The 15,986-nt window shown below is 40.0% G+C and overlaps 1 long non-coding RNA gene across 1 annotated transcript in view; it reads right to left on the bottom strand.

Annotated features, from left to right (window-relative positions):
• The window catches only part of LOC147828421 (uncharacterized), a 25,090-nt gene extending 9,104 nt beyond the window's left edge, over positions 1 to 15,986 (bottom strand). The window contains exon 1 of the long non-coding RNA XR_015450829.1: positions 4,777 to 15,986. This is a non-coding gene — a long non-coding RNA (uncharacterized LOC147828421). The remainder of the gene's footprint in view (positions 1 to 4,776) is intronic.

Here is a 15,986-nt window from a genome sequence, read left to right as displayed (position 1 = left end):
AATGCACCTGAAAGAAAAATTCCAATTCTTATATTGGCATCTTCACTTCTGAAATTGCTGGCTTGGGTAGATGTTATGCATCTCTTGCCAGTCTATTTTGGTGTCTATTCCCTGGGCATATTAATTAGCTAGGGTACTTCCCCTCTCAGAGAAATACCCAGTATTCCCATGGACAGCCTCCATACCAAAACAGCATGCTTCTCCCCCTTCACATTTGGTTCAACAGCCATAAGCAAGGTCATTGAGTTTCCTTTCACACTCTTTTCTTTTTGCCACCTAACAATTAATTCCTAGTAACAAAAGTGAGTAAAAAATTTAGACCCATCAAACTACTCTTTTAAAGCTCTTATTCCTTCATTCTGTTCTTCCAGTTTAAAAGTAAACCTCCACCGGGGTGCAGTGGTATATGCCTGTAATCCCAGCACTTTTCAGGTTGAGGCAAGAGGATCATGAGTTCAAGGCCAGCTTGTCTCAAAACACCAGGGGAGAGAGGGAGAGGGAGAGAGAGAGAGAGAGAGAGAGAGAGAGAGAGAGAGAGAGAGAGAGAGAGAGGTGCTCCAAAATATCAAAATAGTCCCAATTCAGTACACTTCTTCCCCTTGTCTTTTGCTATTACTACTGTCCAAGCCACCATTCTATCAATTCTCCCTGGACAGCTCTGGTGGCCTCCTTCTGTGACTCACTGGTTCTTCTCTTAGCTCGTAAAAAGTTTTCTCAAAATAGATGCCCAAAGGGCCTTTTTAAAATGTAGGTTAAATCATGTCAGCCACTACTTAAATACCTTTACTAGCTTTCCATTACATGGGGAGTCAATTCCATATCCTGAGCAGACTTACACAGCTTCATAGCAGCAGCCGTTACCTATTCTCCCCATCTCATCTAATTCTCCTTCCACCAACGCCATAACTTTGGTGCTCTTTCTGTTCCTGTTCCTGGAGAACAGGCCACGTTTTTACTTTTTGGGTTTTTTTGTTTGTTTGTTTGTTTGTTTGTTTGTTTTTAGACAGGATCTCACTATGTAGTTCAGGCTGCCTTGAACTCACTATGTGGCTCAGCCTCGAACTGATGACAATCCTTCTATCTCAGCTTTCTGAGTGCTGGGATTACAGGCGTGTGCCACCACGCCTGGCTCTAAATTCATTTTTGCTTTGGAGTTTTGGCTCCAGGCTTCCTGCCTGTCTGACATGCTTAGGCACCGATCGCTGCATAGTCGGCTCCTTCATATCCCTCAACTCCAAGCTTACACGTCACATCTCAGAGAGGTCTTTCCTGATGCTTTTTCCTAGTTTCTATCTTTCTCTATCAAAACATCCTACACCAGGAGTCTCTGAAAAGTACTTGTTACTATCTGATCATTTCCTTGTCTGTTTATGTTCTAGTATATGATCTGTCACTACCACAAAAACGTAAGCTCCATGAAAGCAGTGACTTTGTGTTTATTACTGTACTGGATTGATGCCTGGGACAAAGTAGACAGGAATCAAATAACTGCTCAATAAATCTGTTAAATGAGTAAAAGAAAGTGTTTCATTCCAGATGGGGTAAGCTGACACTCACATCCACTACACAGGCTCACATATCATTCACTTATTCAAAAAACAGCCTCCCCACTTTGATCCTTAGCATTACAAAACAATAAAACTTAATTTCTATTTTATTCCTGGTACTATTTTAGAAAACAAAGATGAATATAGTTAAATATTACCTCATAAACTTAGGCTTCTTCTGCTTAAGAGTGGAGAATACAGCCAAGAGAAGCTCCCATATGTCTAAGTGTTGCATCAGAGCTGTGCTAAGAATTTTGGGGAATATGAGGCTTCACCTGTCTTTTGAAGTATGAAGTCACCAAATATATTTTAAAGAAAAAGGACAAGAGCACAGAGAGTTGAGAAAGAAAACAATACATTCAGGCAAGGTGGGATATATAGGCTCCCATCAAATCATAGAGTTTAAACTCTATCCTGGAGGACTTTAAGCAAATAAGAGTCATTGAAAGATTTTTAAGAAGAAAGGGATATTCTCTAGTTTGCATGGAAAAAAGATCATTCTTGTAGTAAAGAAATTAATGAAAGGACAGAAATAATACAGAATAGTCAGATGATAACTGGACTAAGGAAGGGCTAAGAGAACAGAGAATAACAAGTAGATCCTGGGAATGGCTAAGGAATCAAATTTAAAGGACCTGATGACAAGTGGAGCTTTCAGGCTACAAATTCTGTGAGAACGTAGGACTGACATCTCATCACAGTGATATTCCCTAGTACAATGTATCTGAGCTCCTGATTGATGAATGACTCAATGAATAAAAAAGAATTCTAAAGTTACTCCCATTGTGCATCTGATGTCCCTGATACTGTGACCACTATGTGGGCACAAGAAGAATAGCAGAGGTAGATAGATTCTATTTAGAACATAGTGAGTGGATGGCAGCTGCTGGACAGCTAAGGGGCTATGTCTAATAGATTTGGATTATGAGTCCAAATCTTGACAGAAATGGCTGCATGTAAGTGGCAGTCAATGTTCTGCAGAAAGATGAAATCCATTAGAAAGAATGCGTACAGGACAGGAAAAGTGGTCACAAACAAAATCTCAGAGAATATGAGTTTCACTGTGCAAATAAGCAGAAAAGCCCTAACAGAAAACTATAAAAGAATATATGTGTGTGTACGGAGAGTCAGACACTACCATTATTAGTAGTAACAATAATTATAATAGCAGCACAAACAATATCAGCAATGGCTTCGATGTTAGCAGCTGCTACTAACAATGAGTGCTATATACCAAAGACTACACTAAGGGCTTTACAATGATTATTTCATTTGCTCCTCAAATCCATCATGCAACTTAGAATTTCTTGTCTTCATCTCACAGATGGTACAAGTAAACTTCAGAGAGATAAGCACATTGTGCTACATCACATAGCCAGTAAGTAGGAGCTGGGATTCCAAACTCTGAAACCCAACTCACTACTATGTTTTGGTGCCACTTATTGTTAGGGAATAATAAATCACTGGGCTCCACTCTTCTTCAAAACAAGATACTATTGGGCCTCTCCAAGTGCTCTGAAGATGAGAACCCTAGAGAAAAACTGAGAGCAAGCATTTTTATCCTTTGATAATTAGCTCAAACATCAATGAAAACTAGAGAACACATCCAACTTCTGTATTTTTTAATCAGAAAAGGGGTGAGATAAAGTTTTAAGTAAGGATATGATTTATTGTGGTTAATTGAATTAAAATTAAAATATGGAAAGTGTTTAGAAGATTTCAGATTCCAGTGATATGAGCTGTGACAGAAAAAACTAAGATGCCTGTCTACCATAGGAAGTGAGGAACTAAGAGGGGGTTAAAGCAGAATCTAAGGCAAGGGAAGTCTCTTTAGGGTTGGGGGAAGAATTAAGATCTGTGCATTTGGGAAACAAAAATGACAGAGTAGATTTGTGACAAGAGAGCTGGAGATGGGATCTCTCTGGCAAAAGGAAAAAGAATTAGCCTGGGACAAGAGGAAGGGTATCTCCTCTTTTAAAAGGAGAAAAAGCACAGAAAAGTGAAGACCTTTGAAAGTCCAAGGCAAATTGAAATCTATTGGAAGCAGGAGTCTTCAAACCCCCATGGTGAAGAGTTAGCAGATAGGAATGTGTATGAATTGGGAGCACAAGGGCATGGGAAGTGGACAAACTGGACTATGAATCAGTTACCTGAAGTCATTCACATTTTAAAATTTGTTGTTGTTGCTGCTGCATTGTTGTTGTTGAGACAAGGTCTTCCTACATTGCCCAGGCTGGCCTTGAACTCTTGGGCTTAAGTCATACTCCTGCCTCAGCCTCCCAAGTAGCTGGACCTACAAGCATAAGCCACTGTGCTCAGCACATTCCAAAAATTTTAAATCATTGTGCTGGTGACACAAAATACACTCAAGAACTATACTGAGCTGTTTCTTGGGCCACTTGTCTACAATTCTAATTCAAGAAAATACGCCAGTTATGATAAATGGTGATATTTGGCAGAAATGGCTGCTTCATTTTGAGAAATGTTGATTCTGTATTACTAAGAACCAGTGATGCAGTTTGCAATAAGATTTCATTCACTGGGAGCACTGAGGTATTACTAAAGTTGCTGATGCATTCAGATACGTAATTTTTGATTTGAGAATTAATTGCTAGGGAGAGAAGTGTGAGTACTAATGCATAACTTTTTTAAAAGAGAGGGGCCTGGGCAGGAAAATGATAACATTCACTTCTGAATAGTCTGATTTTGTTTATTGGGGTTTTTTGTTTTGTTTTGTTACCAGGGATCAAACTCGGGCAGGAGGTGGAACCTCTGAGCTAAATCCCCAGCCCTGTTTATTGGGTTTTTAAAATTTGCTTTTATTACACAAGGCCAGGTTAACTACAGAAGGGGTAATAGACTTGAAGTAGAAAGCTTGAGGGAAAGTTTAGTATAGCTGTGATAGAAACAAGAATAAAAGAAACTCCTCAGAACTGTGTGAGTCTTAGTGATAGACAACAGACTGGAAATCAGAACCCTGTAGCAGGACCAAGCCTCATGATTAGTTTCCTTATTCAAGAGTGCTTAGAAAAATATCAGAGTGGGCTGGGGATTTGGCTCAGTGGTTCTGGTGCCTGCCTCGCAAGTGCAAGGTCCCAAGTTCGATCCCCAGTACCAAAAACAAACAAACAAAAACAGAGAGCTGCACGTATTTTGGAGTTCGGGGTGCAGGTATGACGCAGGAGTGAGAAGCCACGTCTATATTTAATCCTCAGTGCACAATACTCACCAGAGAGGGTACCGGCCTGAGGTCCCTGCAGCTGTCACGGCCACAGCAGCGCAGCGCCGCCGCTCCTTCGGCCTCTGGGATGGTCCAGCGCTCCTTGGCGTGCAGTCCACGGAGAGGGGCACCTGCAGGATGTGCCGCTTGATGGTGCTTACCTTGAGCATGGCCAGTGCGGCCTCCACGCACCGTGCACACCTGCCCGCGCTGGCTGCCATAATGGTCCATCAGATCGGGATAACCTGGGCCTGAATTAAAGCTGAACTCAGAAGGTGGATCTACCCCCGCCAGAAAGCAGGCTCCAAGCAGTCTCTAGCTACCTCCTGCCTCAGCGGAGGACACGCTGATGACAAGCTGAGAAAGAGAAACTCTGGGTCTGCTGTGCAGATGACTGCATAATTGTTGGCACTGCCCGAACCCACACGGCTGTGGCCCTGCAGCCCTACTAGGGGGTGGGGTGGGGTGAGGTGGGTCCTGAGACAGTGGAGGAAGGAACTAGCCCCCTTAGACAGACCCGGAGCAGGGCACTTGGTGGCACGGGATTTTCTAGAGGTAGCCTGATGTACAAGTCTGTCGGGAGCATTTCTACATAAATTATGGGGAAAATCATTTCATATTAAAGTATGACTATAGCTGTCTAAGGCCCAATGTTGCCCTGCCCAAGAGCCAGCTATGGCATGTGGAAACATAACTCTGTTTTGCCTCCAGTCAAAGCTGAGGTCTCAGTGGTCTGTGATGCTGTGGCACCCAGAGCCAAGATAACATCAGCTCCCCTCATCAGCATAAGATTTGCATCCTTGGAGGATCAGCAGCCGCCTGCTCTGTCACCTGATGCTCCCTCCAATTATTGTGTGTACCCAATAAATGGTGGCTAGCTCAGAGACTCCTTGTCTTTGGCCACTCTGAGGCACTGAACTCCTTGACCCCCATATACTTTGAAATTAAGCAAGTCTCTATTGTCTTTTTTTCTTTAGCCCTCACCATCCCCTTTTCTAGGCAGTCAGAGGAAATCCGCCTCCAACGCAAGTCTACATTGACTGATGAAGAATCACTAATGAGTTGGGACTGGATGGTCAGAATTTGAGAGAAACATAGTTGTAAAATTGGTGACCAAAAAAAAAAAAATCTAGGAAAGAAATATGTGGATGGACCATTCTGAAGGGACACAGAGTATAATGCTCACTGAAAAGCCACAAGACACACTAGAAACGATCCAAAGACTGGAAAAGTTCTTCAAAACAGAGGCGACTCAAATGGCCAGTAAATATGGAAAGCATCATTCATCATCAGAGCAATGCAAATAAAAGCACAGCAAGATACCACCTCACACTCACTAGAATGGGTCAAATTAAAAGAACCAGCAATAAAACATTTGATGAAGATTTGGACGACTGGAAATCTAAATTCAACTTACCTTAACTGGAATTCTAACAGTTGGAACTCTAAGTATAACAACTTTGAGGAAATGTTTAGAAGGGCCAAGTAGAACTAAATATACCTAAACCCTATGACCTGAAAATCCCACTCAACAGAAATAAGCACATGTATGTACATCCACCGAAAGACAACAAAAGAATTTTTATGGTAGTTGTATTTATTTTTTTTAATCTTTTGATGCTAGGGATTAAACCCAGGGCTTTGTACTAAGCACATGCTCTACCACTGAGCTATACTTCCAGCCATAGCAGATTTTTTTTGTTGTTAAATTCTTTTATTTACAACACAATTACATTTTTCATTGGGAATTGTACCTTTACATAATGCATCTTGGTTCTTATTTTTTCCCCATTCCTAGCCCTCCCTTCAACCCCTCCACCCTTCCCTATTTACAAAGACTTTATTTCCATTTTTTCCATTTCTCAGCATTTTTCCTTTCCCTTCTTTCCTTTCCCCTGACCCTCCCACTACCCCTACCGCTTTGGACCTTTTCTTCCTATTTTGCATTATCGATTATTCATTCTAATCATTGGTACATTTTAGGTATACAATATAATGACATTTATCATTGGAAATTTGCACCTTTACATAATCTCTTTGTTCTTATTTTTCACCCTTGCCCAGGCCTCCCTTCAACCCCTCCAGTCCTCCCTATTTACAAAGATTTTGTTCCTATTTTTCCATTTTCTCATATTAATCCCATTCCCTTCTATCCTTTCCCCTACCCCTGCCACTTCCTTCCTCTTTGCCCCTTTTCTTCCTATTTCACATTACCTATTATACATTTTAGTCCTTATTTACACTTTCAGTTTCTCACACAAGAGAAACTATTCGGTATTTATACATGTGTGTCCTATTTATTTCACTTAAGAGTATCACCTCAATGTGCATCCACTTAGGTATAAATGTCTCTAATTTCTCATTTTTTATGGCTGAGTAGTACTCCATTTTATTTTAAAAACCACATTTTCTTTATCCAGTCTCCAGGTGATGGGCATTTGGGCTGTTTCCAAATTTTAGCTATCCCAAACTGTGCTGCTATGAACATGGGCACAAATATATCACTGTGGTATGATTCTTTTAATTCTTTGGGGAAGATCCCCAGCAGGGGAATAGCTGGGTCAAATGGGACTTCCAGCCCTAGTTCTTTGAGCTATCTCCATGCTGATTTCCACAGTGCTTGCACCAGTCTACACTCCCACCAGCAGTGGAGCAGGGTTCCTCTTTCCCCACAGCCCCACCAGCATTTGATATTGGTTGATTTCATGATAGCAGCCATTCTTTCTGGAGTGAAGTGGAATCTCAGAGTTGTTTTCGTTTGCATCTCTCGAATGACCAGTGATGTTGAACATTTTTTCATGTATTTATTTGCTATTTCTACTTCTTTGTCTGAGAAATGTCTGTTCATTTCAGATGTCCATTTTCGGATTGGGTCTTTAAATTTGGGAGGTCTGATCTTTTTAAGTTCTTTATAGATTCTAGATAGTAGACCTTTGTCTGAGGAAAAGCAGGTGAAGATTTTTTCCCACATTGTGGGTTGTCTCTTCACATCATAGCAGATTTATTAATACTTCAAAACTAAAGCAATGCCTATTTCCATCAACAGTGAAATAGGTAAATGTTGCTACATTTATAAAATGGGATACTAAGCCAAGTGTGTTGGCCAACCTCTGTAATCCCAGCTCTTGGGAGGCTGAGGCAGGAGGACTGCCATGAGTTTGAGGCCAGCCTGGGCTACATAGTTCAAGTCTAGTCTGAACTATATACTGAGACCCTGTGTCAAAAAAAAAACAACAAATCAAATTGGGATACTGTAAAACAATAAACAAGAACAATATGTCAATACACACAATAATATGAATGAATTTCACATCCATGACAATAAGTAAAAGTCAGATATGAAAAATACTTTTATTATTTTTTATTGTTACTTCTAATTTCATTAATATGACATTTAAAACAAAAGTGATCTATGGGATGGAAGTCAGAATAACTTACTCTGAGTACTGACACATGATGGCACTTTCCAGGGTACTGGAAATGTTGTATATCTCAGTTTTATCTGGTTTTATTTTTCAGATCTGGAATTGAACCCAGAGCCTTACACATGCTGAGCACATGCTCCACTGCTAAGCTACATTCCCACTCTTGGAAAGATTCTGTGTCTTGATCTGCTTTAATTACTCAGGTATACCAATATGACAGATAGATAGATAGATAGATAGATAGATAGATAGATAAAAATTATCAAGCTCTATACTTAAGACTTAGCCATTTTACTGTAAATTTACCCCCAATTTAAAAAATTAAACTAAATTAAAATTTTATAGAAAGTGTCATCCTTCCAAGTGTTGTGGTACATGCCTAAAATCATAGCACTCAGTAGGCTGAGGCAGGAGAATTGACGCAAGTTCTATACCGGCCTGGGCTACATAGTGAGTTCAAGGCCAGCCAGAACTGCATAGCAAGATCCTGTCTCAAACAAACAAACAAAAAACCCCAACAAAAACAAAACAAAACAAAAAAACAAAAAATCTTACCCCCCCCAAAACAAAAAATAACCTGAAATAAGAATCATTCCCCTTGAAATCAGGAGACTTTTCATTAGCTCAGCCTTCTACTACAAAAACTGGGTGGCTTAAACAACAGAATTTGTTTCCTCCTCCTTGTACTGGGGATTGAAGCCAGAGTCTCCACAATGAGCTACATCCCAGCCCTGTTTTATTTTTTATTCTGAGACAGAGTCTTGATAAATTGCTAAGTAGCTGCCTCAGCCTCCCAGAATGCCGAGATTCCAAGCACGTGCCACCATGCCTGGCCAGAATCATTTTCTCACAGTTTTGGAGGCTGAGAAGTCCAAGATCAATGGACTGGCTAAGCTGATTCCTGACAAAGGCTTCTTCCTGACTTACAGAGAGTCACACAGCAGAGAGAAAGAGACAGAGAGAGATTCTTACACTTTTATCAGCTCCTTTTGGAGCTCCCAGAAAGTTGGAGAAGTCAGGAGTGTGGATCATCTGAGGAAAGCTGCAAGGATGGAGCAGAGCCAGCCAAAGAGAGAAGCCCCAGTAGCCACAACCACACCCAACATACACAATGCTGTAGGGGTGGAGCCACCCAAGCCCTTTGGAGTTCACATTTTCCCACAAATGGCCTCAGATGCTAGACATGGGACTACAGGACTTAATGTTTGCCTTGCTGTATTTTGGACTTGCTTTGGTTCTGTTCCTTTCTATCCCCCATTTGTACCTTTTGGAATGCTAATGTTTATCTTATGCCATTGGATGTTGGAAATGTTTAGCTTTCTTTTCATTTGTACAGGGCTCCCAATGAAGAGTTTGCCTTACATCTCAGAGGAGACTTTGGACTTGGACTTTCCAGCAATGCTCAAACTCTTAGGACTTTGGCAACTCTTAGAGATGGACTAATTGTCTTTTTTTTTTTTTTTTTGTACCAGGGATCGAACTCAGGTCCTTCCGCTTGTGAGGCAGGTGCCAGAACCATTGAGCTAAATCCGCGGCCCAGATTTTAAAACTGCAAATTCTTTTTTTTTTTTGGTACTGGGGATTGAACTTGGGTCCTTGTGCTTGCGAAGCAGGCGCCAGAACCACTGAGCTAAATCCCAGGCCCTAATTGCCTTTTGTACTAAGGGGTGTGGATGAGTCTTTGGGAGGCCAGGTGTGGAATATTATGGTTTGTGTCCCCCCAAAGCCTCATGTGGCATAGATGAGGCTTTTCAGAAGTGGCTGGATCTAGAATGTGTGCTGCCGGGATCAAGGATGCAGTGCTGGGATTGACTCATGACACAATGCTAAGAATAAAGCTCCCCCACCCTGGATGTGAGTGCTACCCACTCTAAGAGGAGAGCGCCTAGATAAGATATAAGACACAGAAAGGGAGTTGCTGCTTGCCTCCTTGCTACTTTGCTGCTTTGATACCTTCCTGCCTTCTGCCCACCATGAACTTTTTCTTCTCACCATCCCCCTCACCATACTGCCCTACCTTGGCACCAGCCAACTATAAACCAAACCTCTACAAACTATGAGTTAAATAAACCTTTCCTCCTTTAATAAAAAATAAGAATATTAATCCTAGATAAGGGATAGTAGAGAAAAAAATTTCATGATCCCTTCCTCCTGTTATCTACACCCTGACATCTTGTGTTCCACATTGTGACAGAGTTATTTCGTGCAGTCAGTAGCAGGACAGCAGAAGTGAGTGTGTGTCACTGGCTTCCAACTTCGACACTTTCTTGCTTGCTCTCCCTGCCCCATCACTCACTCCAGGGGAAGATGGGTCAGAAGTCCTTCTGTAAGGACACTGAGACAGCCTATGAAAAGGCCCACCTGGCAAGGGCTTCTAGCCAACAGCCAATGCAGACCTGAGGTCAGCTACAACCATGTGGATCCACATGAAGTGAGTTCTCCAACCCAAGATGAGCTTTCAGGTGACGACGGCCTCGGCCAACAGTGGGCCTAACTGACTTTATCAGAGACTCAGAGCCAAAACCACACAGTTAAGTGGCTCCTAGATTTTCTCAAAAACTGATTAAGAGTCACACCAATCCTCAGCAAAAACAGTAATATTGGAGGCATCACAACATCCAATTTCAAATTATACTACAAGCAGGCTGGGGATTTAGCTCAGTGGTTTCACCACCTGCTGTGCAAGCGCAAAGACCTGAGTTCGATCTCAGGTACCAAAAAAAAAAACCAAATTATACTACAAGGCCATAGTAACTAAAATGGCATGGTACTAACATAAAAAGAGACGGAACAATGGAGTAGAATTAGAGGGCACACCCTTCCCCCTCCCCATCCCCTATCCCTGGGGCCTTTTGAAAAAAAAGAGTAATAAAATAATTTTTTAAAAAAGAATTAGAGGGTACAGAAACAAACCCATACAAAGGGGCCAAAAGCATATGTTTGAGAAAAGACAGCCTCTTTAACAAATGGTGGAAAAATTGTATATCCATATTTAGAAAACTGAACCCTGAGCGCTGCCACCCTGTACAAAGGTCACTCACTGCAAAATGGATCAAAGACCTAGGGATAAAACCTGATACTTTGAAATTGCTGGAAGAAAACATAGGGGAAATGCCTGAAGTCATAGGCACAGGCAAAGACTTCCTGAGGAGGACTCTAATACCACAGAAAATCATAGCAAAAGATAAGTAAATGGGATCATACCAAATTAAAAAGCTTCTGCACAGCAAAGGACAAGTCTCAACAGAGATAGAAGACACCCTACAGAATGGGATAAAATCCCTGCTAGGTACTCTTCTGATAGACAATTGATATCTAGGGTTGATATATGAAGAACTCAAAATCTTAACACTGAAAAAAAAGTCCAATAAATACACAAAACAAACGCTTTGAGTAGACACTTTTCAAAAGAAGAAGTACATGAAAAATGTTCAACATCTTTAGCTAGTAGGGAAATGCAAATCAAGTCTATGTTGAGATTCCGTCTCAGCCAGTCAGAATGCCTATCACTGAAAATACCAAAAAGAATAAATGCTCACATGGATGCAGTAGGGGGTGGGGGAGAGTAACACAAGGAGGAATGCTTCTACATACTTGCGGGAATGTAAACAAGTACAGCTAGAATGGAAAGCAGTCTGGAGGTTCCTCAAAACCCTAAAATAGAAATGTCACTGGATCCGGCTATACAAATTGTTGGCATTTTCCCAAAAGAATTGAAGGCAGCATACTTTAGGGTTATCTGCTTACCTGTGTTTATTGCTGTGCCATTCACTAGCTAAGCTACGAAAACAGCCTAGGTGCCCATCACCAGATGAACTGATAAAGAAAATGTGGTATACACACAGTGGGAAATTATTCAGTCATAAAGAATGAAATCATGTCATTTTCAAGAAAATGAAAGGGACTGGAGGCCACAAGCCCAGTTGGAATCAAAAGTGAAATATAATGTTTTCTCTCATATGAGGACTCTATGGGAAAAAAGAGGAATGACAAAATAGTAGAAGAGAAACTATTAGAGATGAGAAAGGGGATGGGGGGAGAGAAGACAGTGAAAGGTGAAAATATTCAAAGTGTGTTATATACATTTACAAGATTTCAGAACGAAATAATATATTTGTATAATAATATGCACTAATAAAATTTTTTAAAGATTACCCATATATAGAAGTTTGTTAGATATACAAGAGTTATTTCAGTAAAATGCACAACAGCTTTTGTAATCACAGACATGAACTTTTTGCAAATGAAAATGAATATATTAAATTTTTAAATGTGGCTTTAAAGATTTAAGGGAATTTAGGTAACCAAGTTCCAAAATCCCCCCTACAAGTGTTTATAAAAATTGTAAGATTCATAAGTTGAACCTAAATGCTTAAGAAAAATTTGTATCTTTAATAATATTTATTTCCATTGGGAAAAAAGCTGTATACGTTTATTGTTATAAACTACTAAGTTTGAGGAAACTTTTAATACAGCAATAAACAACTAATATAATACATACAGAGAAGGTTAATTTCTCTAAAATTTTAAAAGAAGTTTCATAAGCCCAAATGTCAAATATCAACTGGATGGATTATCATAGAGCTAAAAATAGTATGTGTAACTTTGGATCAGTGGAGGAACAGCGAGGAGAGGCACAGAAAAGGACTAAGACTCACATGCAACACAATGTGCGTCATTCACATTAATGGCTGCATGGTGAAAGGAATGGCCCTGTGTATTATGAGTGCCAGTTTAAAAAATGATTTCTCTTTCCTTATGGTCTGGTGCAAGGCTGACATGGAACAACACCATTAAGAGTCTTAATGATTCTTTTGTCTCGCTAAGGTTCTACTATAGACCACATTAGAGCTTTCAAAAGTCTTTTATTGGTGTTGTTGCTTTGGGTTTTTGAGATGTGCTCTTGCTTGTAGTACAGGTTGGGCATGGTTTCAAAGGTCTTTAATAAGGGGTTCTTACAGCATTTTCTCATTTGGTCTTTACTCTTTCTTACCTCGTATCTCGATTTCTTCTCTGTAGAGAGTCTAGGAACAAGAAACTATTTAATTTTTCCACCAGAAATTTCAGAATGCCCTTATTTTCACTGCATTCTGCTTGCAAAGGAACAGGTCCTTAAGTCCTTCTTTCATAACATCTTTCTCAAAGTTAAAAGAATCCGTTTGGTACTTTAGTGTTCTCATTAGCCAATTCCAAACCATTAGGTATGTTTTTTCTTTTCCAAGTTACAGCAGGTGACAGTGTCACTTTTTCCACTAACATATTAAACCAATTGCCCTTTTCCAGCCTCAATAGTGATGATCCTCACCGTTCTTCCAGCTTCTACTAGCAGTCCATTTGCAGGCCTTCTATCTCTGCCCTCCTCCTAAGTTCAAAGCTCAACCTTAGTTGTCTGTTGTAGCAGAATCCTAATTTCTGTTTCAGTTATCTGTTTCTGCATAACAAAACATCCTATCCCACCCTATTATTGTTTAGCAACTTTAAATGGTACTGTTTTCCTCTAATTTTGCTGGTTTGTAGTCTGGATGGTTCTGCTGGTCTTGAGCTCTGGGCTGCTAGTCATGTGGTTATTTTCAGTAGAAACCAAGGTGGCCTGGAAGGTGCAAGGTGGCTTCACTCTCATTTCTGAGACTGCAGAGCTCGCAGCTGTCTGGAGAGCATTGTTCTCCCCTGTGTTACATCATTCTTTCACAGACTAAATTATGTATCTTTATGGTATGGTGGTCAAGACCAACCCAAGTTTCAGAAGGTAGAGAAACAGACTCCAACTCTTGAATTGACTGCAAAGCCAAACTCTCTTGCACTCAGAGGTGGGGAATTAGGAAGGTGACTGGATTGCTACACTCATCACTGGATTCATCTACTAATGAGTTCCACAGCTGAACGTGCTATGGGGTGGGAGACAGTGAGAGGTAGGTCACTGGAGTTGTGACCTGGAGGAGTATGTCTGCCTCCCGGCTCCTCCCTGGATTTCTGCTTCCTGGCCACCGACATGAGCAGCTTTTCTTCTGCAATTACTTTCTCTCATGCCATTTCTGTCTTGGAGCCAGCTGACTATGGACTGAAACTTCTAAAAACTATCAGCCAAAATAAATCTCTCCTTCTTTATTTTTTTTTTCTCCTCCTTTAAGTTGTAGGTGTCGAATATTTTTTCCCAGGGTCCAAGAAAGTGGCTAAGATGGCCATGTTCCATAAGGATACAGTCATAGAGAAGCATAATTCATTAAAGGGTATTATTGTAACAACTTGCTACATCCTTACAGTCCAATGTAAAATGGGCCGTTGTGCTGAGAAACTGGTCACAGCAACCAGCCCCCAAACAGTAAACAGCCTCTGCTTAGTTTCATGTCAGCAGAATGGATGCTCTGTGTTCTCTGTTAGCAAAAAAAAAAAAAAAAACCTAATTTCTGTGCCAGTCTCATGTGATGCATCTCTGGTATAATTTATATCACGTATTACACCCAGTGGCAAGAAGTTCTTTTTGGATTCTTCATTGAAAAAAGAAGATTTTCACTCTGGGTAACTATTAAAATATGAATGTATTTTAAAGATTCAGGTTAGTTACAAATGATAGACACCTGCTACCAACCAACTACTTTATAGTAAAGCCTAAAAATTTTATAACTTTGAGTGGGAGTGTTGCTGAGAATAAAGAAATAAAGCAGTAAGGATATGTGAGGCTCACTGCACATTTATCTGAAGTACAGAAGAATAACATACTATTGAAAGCCTGTGCCCAAGAAACACAGCGAATAGCAGAAAGATAAAGGAGGTCTATGCACAAATTGGACCAGCAGAGAGTTACAAGGTTCCAGTCTGACAACATATTACAAAAATAATCAGTCTTGTAATTTAAAAATTGTAACTCTAAAATGAACACAGATCAAATTGTAACTCATCATTTAATTGAGGAATTCAGTAAAATATAAAAAGTTTAAAAACTAAAATTTAATTCAAAGACTCACTGAAAGAGCAGGTACATATAGAGGCAATCAAAAGTGCCAAAATAGGGCTGGGGATATGGCTCAGTGGCACAGCGCCCACCTGACACGCACAAGGCCCTGAGTTGGATTCTGGTACCAAAAGAAAAAGGGAGGCTGAAATAAGGTAACTGATAAACACAAAATGGGGCTCAGTGGCACCACATCTGCCTCACAAGCACGAGGTCCTGAGTTTGGTCCCCAGTACCAACCCCCTGGCCACAAAACTGGCCAATATCCACAGAACAATAATGAAATATATCTCCACTGAAGAAAATTAACTTACATATGCATAAAAAAGAATAATTTGCATTATCACCAGTTTTATAAAACTTACAAAGTTCTGAAATAGCTAAGGAAAAATAAATGGTAAGGAAACCTATAAAATCAGAAAATTTTAAATTATATATATATATTACTACTATATTTCCTGTAAGTTATATGTACATCCCACAATATCTTGCTATTCTTTTTGTTTTAAATGTGTGTGAAATATATTTAGAACAAAAAGAATAGCAACATGTTATAGAAGCAACACATATGGTAAGAAGGGAACAAAAGATCAGAGTAGTAAGTGAAGTTACACAGTTATAACATTCTGATATTGTTTAATAAATAGTGAAATATTACTTTGTTAGTGGTAAATTAAAGACGGATATTATACTCTCTAGAGCAACACTAAAATATAACATTTAAAAGGTACAGCTGAAAATGTCAATAAATGAAAATGTTAATAATATGAAACATTTTTAATTAATTGATATCACTCAAAAGAAGAAAAGAGAAGCAGGGCCGGGGATTTAGCTCAGTGGTTCTG

This window comes from Heterocephalus glaber, unplaced genomic scaffold (assembly GCF_053883595.1).
Source record: "Heterocephalus glaber isolate CG9 unplaced genomic scaffold, H.glaber_assembly_v1.0 deba00001097, whole genome shotgun sequence".
Taxonomy (NCBI): domain Eukaryota; kingdom Metazoa; phylum Chordata; class Mammalia; order Rodentia; family Bathyergidae; genus Heterocephalus; species Heterocephalus glaber.
The sequence above is the reverse complement of the archived record's forward strand: the minus strand, read 5'-3'. Positions and strand labels throughout refer to the sequence as shown.